This window comes from Homalodisca vitripennis, chromosome 1 (assembly GCF_021130785.1).
Source record: "Homalodisca vitripennis isolate AUS2020 chromosome 1, UT_GWSS_2.1, whole genome shotgun sequence".
Classification (NCBI taxonomy): domain Eukaryota; kingdom Metazoa; phylum Arthropoda; class Insecta; order Hemiptera; family Cicadellidae; genus Homalodisca; species Homalodisca vitripennis.
The window spans coordinates 158,124,185-158,131,563 of record NC_060207.1 but is presented as its reverse complement, the minus strand read 5'-3'; positions in this window follow the sequence as shown (position 1 = coordinate 158,131,563).

The following is a 7,379-nucleotide window of genomic DNA, read 5'->3' as shown; positions in this document are numbered from 1 at the left end:
AAGTAAGACTGTTTACATTACCCACTGACAACAGCGTACTGGCATGGGTACTGAGTAACTTCCGTAACCACAAGGTGGGCAACTACTATTTTAAGTTTACCATTTACGATTAAACATGTGAGATCTAAAAGCAATGCTGTGGTGGACTATTTGTCGAGAGGGTTTTTTGAAAAACAACTATTACTTAGGCCGGCTATGGATTTACCTTTTCCACGGAGGAAAACATTCCTTTTCGCATGACGGAACGTAACGTTATGCTTGTTTGCTCTGTAGCCGCTAGGGGCGGGACTTTCGCGACCATTTTGATGGAGAGACTGGGCGTTTCTCCGTTCAGTGTCTATCCAGGCGTGCTAGTAAGAGGTTACTGCCGCTCCTTGTTGAAATGACTACTAGTGAGCGGGCTATGGATGTTTGTTTTGCACAGAGAAAAAACTCTCATTTCGTGTCACGCGTGCTTGTTAACCACATGCTTTCAAAGTTGAATGACATCTTTTCTAGCTAGCAAAGCCGTAGTTTAATTTAATCCTGAAAGAAAATGAGTACTTCTGTTGATTATAATTATAACCTTTACTCGATTACATTGCGCCCCTATGTACATTCACTTAAAAACATAAATTACATAAAAACAGATTTTAAAACAAATTTTGCTGAAAATCGTCAAAACCATTACCTAATTAAATTTTAAATTTCAAGTGATAAAATCATAAGTAAAACGAGATATGGATAAACAAAAGATACTGCGTGTACAAGATTTTAGCAAGATTTTATTACAGACTTTTAGTTATTAATAATAATAAAAATGAATTATAAATATTTACTACTTTAATATTTAGAAGTAAGTGATCATTGTAATATATAAAATACTACAAAACATGTATAAAATTAATATAACATAACATTATGTTGCAGAATTGAGTATCTCATATTATTTTAAAATATAAAAATAACCATTTAGTAATTAGCAAACATATTTTTTCAAGATATATATTCACAGCCCGTTACAAGAGGTAGTCACTGCTTTTCCTTAAAAAAATAAGGATAGGAATGATTATGTGTGGTGTCTGGAGTAGATGCAATATAGAGTGTCTAATGATATAAACAATAGTAGTGATAAGAAGGGCAGCGCAGATAAGGAGTGTAAAGTTCAGGATCGTATCAATGACCAAGGGCCTCCGAGTAGTTCAATGAGGTTTTGCACCATTGGATATTTTTATTTGGGAATAAATCACCAAGAAAGTTTAAACGTGCAGAGCAACACGCAGTATTGAAGTTGTTGAAGGATGTGAATTATGCAAATGCATTATTGAACAATTTTGTAAAATAAAAGCTACTTCAAAAACTAATTCTTTAAACTTGCATTCCTATTACCAAAAATTGAGTTATTTTTTATATTCTTTTTTAGTAAGAATAACATTAGTTGCGTTAAAACTTATTCATGATTTTTTATATTTTATTTTATGATATTCAGTTGTTATAAAATTTTGAAATATGGTACAACTTAGCACTAACAAGCTATTTTGTTAATCAATTTCAAAAATACCAGTAACAGTTATTTTTATACTGACCTTGTCTGATAATTTCTATGTTTTAACAAACAGCTGATTCCAGCACTGTGAGTAGTGAAATATTAGTCAGGGCTACCAACAATCCAAATAGTTAGAAATAAACATTCAATTCAATTAAATGTTTTATTGTAGGCCTATAAAAGACTACATAAATGGCATCACAATCATAGTGACATTCACAAATTTTGCATTCATCATTACAGTGGCTCTCATTCACACTTACCGTTTTTCATTCAACCAAATTCTCATTCATTACATATTATTTTTCCCTCTGCAAACACATGGTCAGCCAATCAGGCGGTCCACCAATTGTTTGCCATAAACTCGTCTGTACTATAAAAAGCTTCCAAGATCAGCGCGATTTTCGGACGAGTTTTAAATGCCATAGGCATTGTGGCATTTTTAATCGAATTTGCCTAGTTGTGGACGAACTGAACTCCTGCCTGCGAAGGCAATCGTTCGTAAGCCACCGTCCTATGTCTTCCAGTACGACAGTTATTCCTGCCTCTCGTGTCATAAGAATGTACGTCACTACCTCTTATAACCTCGTAATTTGATTTGAAAAAAGAGATGTTTCCAGCATATAGAGACAGAAGTGTCAACAATTTAAAATTTTTGAATACTGGTCTGCACGACTCTGTTGAAGTTTTGCAATTATTCTAACTGCTTTATTCTGCAGGCTGAACATTCTATAAAAATGTATGTTTGCACAGCCTCCCCACAAGATCACCCTGTACGAGAGATGTGGGTAGATTATTCCATACTATGCAGTCATCAGTACCTGAATTGAGCTGTATTTGGAAAGCTGTCTCAAAACATAAATTCCTGAAGACAGTTTTGAACAGACATTGTCGAAGTGAGAATTCCATGTCAGCCGTCTATCAAGATATATCCCTAGGGATTTAGTCTAGAGGACGTGTTTGACTTCAATTTCATCCAACATGGCAGGTGGTTTCCAATTTGAGTCTGTATTTCGCAAACAGAATTTGATGAAAGTTGACTTTGATGGGTTTGTTTTGAGATTGAGCTAGATGAAGTGCTGTATTGTATTGTTGAGCTCTGTGAATGTCACACTATCCAGTACTGGGATTGATTTTGAGTTGAAACAGAGAGTTTGTGGTCTGCGTATTGGACAATTTCCCCTTGATTAAGCGATGAACAAGCATCATTGATATACAATAAGAAGAGAAGCGGACTGAGTATGGAACCTTGAGGGACTCGACAGCTCAACTCTTCCCCCGATTGCATGTTTGAAATTTTGACGAATTGTTTTCTAAGATACGATTTGAGCCAATCAAGAGGCACTCCTCGTATCCCGTAATATTCCAGTTTATTAGTCAAGGTGTAATGATCAAAGCAGTCAAAACCTTTCGATAAGTCTAAAAACATACTTTGTGTCTCTCTTTGACCTTCAATCCATCTACTATCAAGTCAAATAGACACACGACTGTGTCTAATGTTGACTTCCTACTTCCGAATTCGAACTGGTTTATTGATATCAGTTTGAAACTCTCCAAAAAAATTCATGATCCGAATTAAAGTCTTTTCAAAAACTTTGCTGAAAGACGGCAAGATCGAAACCAAGCGGTAATTTTGAACGGAACATGGGTCGCCTTTTTTGAAAATTGAGGTGACTTTGGCCATTTTGAGAGAGGAGGGAAAAGTTCCAGAGCGAAAAGAGAGATTAATTAGGCGTTCGAGTGGCTTCAGCAAATGATTTAAGCACTGTTTTAGAAGCCACGTTGACATATAATTCAAATCATTCGACTTTTTGGATGTAAAATCTCTTATTATTCTGGAAATTTTCTCCTCTGTAACCGGAGATAAAGCCAAGGAGGTTGGTGGGCTTCGTACTAATAGGGGAAAATCGACTGGGTCTGACGCGGACTGAGTCCTTGGTCACCTCCAACTGAAGCAAAGAATTTGTTGAATTCATCAGTGACCCTGGTGGAATCAGTGACTCGTTCATTTCCAATCTGTATTTCAATTTTTTTAATCTAAATGTGAAACATTTTTGGACGTGAGCAATGCTTTGGTGGTGACATATGCTTTAGCAGATCTGATCACCTTTCTGTAAATTCATTTGTAATTTAAAAAAAATATTTTACATTCTAGGTTTGCCAAGTGCTTGGAAATTTCTGAGAGAAACTATAATTTCTCTCGTGAAATTAATATACCTTTGGTAACCCATACGCACTTTAGTGTTTAGTGTACTCGGCTTTTGTTGTGTTATTTTGATGAGACAGATCACGTTCAGCTGAAAATTAAACATTTCTTCAAAATATTCAAATTGCTGTTCTACGGGATTATCAAAATTTAGATTATATATATATATATATATATATATATATATATATAATTTCAATAAACATTGAATCACAAAAAGTACTTGCTCCGCCGGGAGTCGAATTGGAAAAAGTAAGCGCTCTGTGGTGTAATGGTAGCACATTCACCCGGCAAGTGAGAGATCCGGGTTCGACTCCCGGCGGAGCAAGTACTTTTTGTGATTCAATGTTTATTGAAATTAAATAAGGCTATTGCCATTTATACAATTTAATAAATTTAATAAATTTTATGGTTGAATGTGACCATATATATAGTTGACTGATTTAAAAAAATACCATATGTGTAGTTATACTTTTCTTGTGGTTTCCATCAAATAGTTCATAAAACCCAGTTTTTGCATGATTGTGTGAAGGGAACGAACACAGCCATCTCAGACCATTGTGGCCAACAGACCATAATCAAAGGTCACGAGCCAACACAAGCCCAAAAACATCGTGCTTCCAAACTCTGTGCTTTTGCAAAAGAGCCGGATGTTTCTAAATTTTGATAATCCCGTTGAACAGCAATTTGAATATTTTGAAGAAACGTTTAATTTTCACCTGAACGTGAGCTGTCCCTTAAAAATAACACAACAAAAGCCGAGAACACTAAAATAACTTAGGGTTATAAATAAGCTTCATTTTAATATTAGACGTGTGGGCCAGCAGAATTTTATTAGTTAGAGTAAAATAATTTGTGTTCAAATTTAATTAGGTTGGTTAATTTTTGTATTATTATAATATTTTTATACATTAAACATTTATAAATCACTGATTTATTTTATCATTGATTAGTCATTTATTGACTGTAATCAATCTGCATACCTGCTCCATACAAAAAACATTGGCCTCATCTCGATGAGAGGACACATGGTCAAACCGTCTCAGACAGAATACACAACGGATGGCTGAGGTTTGCATTATTTGAATCCATCCAATGTCCACTCTCGACGTTTATGGTGTTTCTATAAACAGGATAGCAATAGTAAAACACAAAGAAAACTAAAGAATGCTTAAACTATAGCTTTGCGGATCCTGGAAGTCAATTTATAAACCTACAAAGGCTGCTCAACGTGACTAATGTACGTGGGATAGCATCAGTGACATGATCGAAGAATCTGAGGTAACTTTCAAGCCTTCACTTTGTTGCTTACAGCCAAACCTCGCTGATTCTGGCCATCACTTGAGCTTGAAAAAATAATTCAGCAGCTCCCAGTCAAAAAATCAAATGATTTAAATTTAATGTTGATGTGGCTCGTAAAAAGTGTTTAAAGCATATTGTGAGACCATTAACCCAATTAGTAAATTTTTCTTTTGAACATGGAGTTTTTCCCTCACTCCTCAAAACCACAAAAGTAACCCCAATTTTCAAGCAATCCCCAATCTCCACAAAATTACTGGCCTGTATCAATTTTGCCAGTTATAAGCAAAATATTTGAAAAACTTTTCTTGACAAGAATTCTTCAATTTTTGAATAAGCACAACCAGCTATCTGAAGACCAGTTTGGCTTTAGGAAGGGTAAGTCGACAATAGACATAGCTGTAAATGTTGTCGACATGGTTGTAGAGGGGCTAGAACGTTGGGATCCCACATTGAGTGTGTTCCTAGACTTATCGAAAGCATTCGACTGCGTTGACCATGTTACAATGCTTGACAAACTTGAATCTTATGGCATCCGAGGTGTGCCTCTCCCGTGGCTCAGATCATTTCTAAGCCACAACTCAAATTGTCCAGATCTCAAAACAGCTTCAATCTTAAAACAAATTCTGCAAAGTCCAATTTTATAAATTTTGCTTTAAGATCAATAGATAGTCATGACAAGCCAACTGTTATATTGGCTGACACCATGCTGGAAGAAGTGTACTGTTCGAAATTCATAGGAATATACCTAGATCGAGGGTTGACTTGGAATGATCACATCGACCATGTTTGCTCCAAATTGGCTCAGGCATTTATGTTTTGAGGTCTCTAGCCAAATACTGCCAGAGTCAGATTCTGATGATGGTGTATTATGGCTTGATTTACCCCTATCTCACTTACAGGCTGGTGTTGGGGGAGCTAGTGCAAGCAATCAATTCCTGAGAGTGTTCAAGCTGCAAAAACAAGCGATCCGCATTATCGCTACGTTGAAATTTAGAGAGTTGTGCAAGGAAGCCTTAAAAAATTTGCAACTGTTGACGCTGCCCAGTCTCTACATCTTGAAAACAATTCTGTTTTGTATGTCTAAATGTGCCATGACGAATGGCCGAGTCATAAATGTGTATGGGACTAGAGGCAGAGATAATTACCGAACTGGTAGACACAGAACGGAGGTTTATGAAAGCTTGCCTTCACAAGCAGGTATTCATTTTGTCAATAAATTACCAGATTCAATTAAAAACACTCCAACGTTCAAGGTGTTAAAAATCGTTTGAAACGCTTTTTAGTGTCACAAACATTTTATAATGTTGACGAGTTTTTGGCATATGATTGAGAGACTACCAATTAAAAAGATTGACTTTATTCATCGCTGGAAGTGGGAATAATTGGTGAATAAATGGATATAGGTAAGTTTGCAAATTGTATGTTTGAATGAGATTTCTTGTGGTGTGTATGAAAAGATTTTAGCAAGTAAAAAGTACAGGTGCTGTGGTCTTTTCAAAAATCTGATTGCATTTTAGGCAAAATTTTCTTTTCCTTCAAACATTGGTCAGTGTCAATTTTGTTCTACAATCTTTAAAACTGCAGATAATATTGAGTATAATATTCTTAATTTATGAACATTTTTTGGGCCGTTCCCTTTGAAACAGGGCAAAAAATACCACTACTCATTTCTCAGCCTGGAGAATTATCCTCTGGAAAAAGGTTCATTGATGAGATGTGTAATAGCCTTGATTATGGATCCTCAGAAGGATCTATAATCAAGGGTAATAACCCCCAGGGTATACGGACTCTAGGCTTTTATCATTTGAATTAATATTTGATTACCGACTATTGCTCTAGGCTTTACCATTCACTGCTGATTTTACAACCTCTTTTGTTAGAGCTAAAGAAATAACTTATTCATTGAATGGTTTCTTTCTGTATCTTTGAAAGAAAGTATAGCGGCTTGACTAGCTTTATTATGACTTCCCATCTCAACAAAGTATATATTGATCTGATTTATATTCAAATGGTGTTAAAATATCATTAGCTTTTGTTATTAACTATATCCCACTGCTTCAAGTAGTTCAACAATCCTTATGGTCTTTACTAGAAGTCATATTTTCATTTAAAACATTTTTCTTTGACCTCTATGCCTTACAGTTTAACTCAGTGGTATTATCAGCTCTGTCGCCATCGAACTTAGAGTAATTTCTATAAGTAACAAAGTTCGGTCTTTCTCTCCTTTTTACAGATTATATTACAATAAATAAGCCTGTGGTCCATTATCTTCACACCTCTGTGGTTCATGATGCTAGTTGCACCAATAACAGGTCCTCTTGACCTCCACAGATCTGTCCACTATAA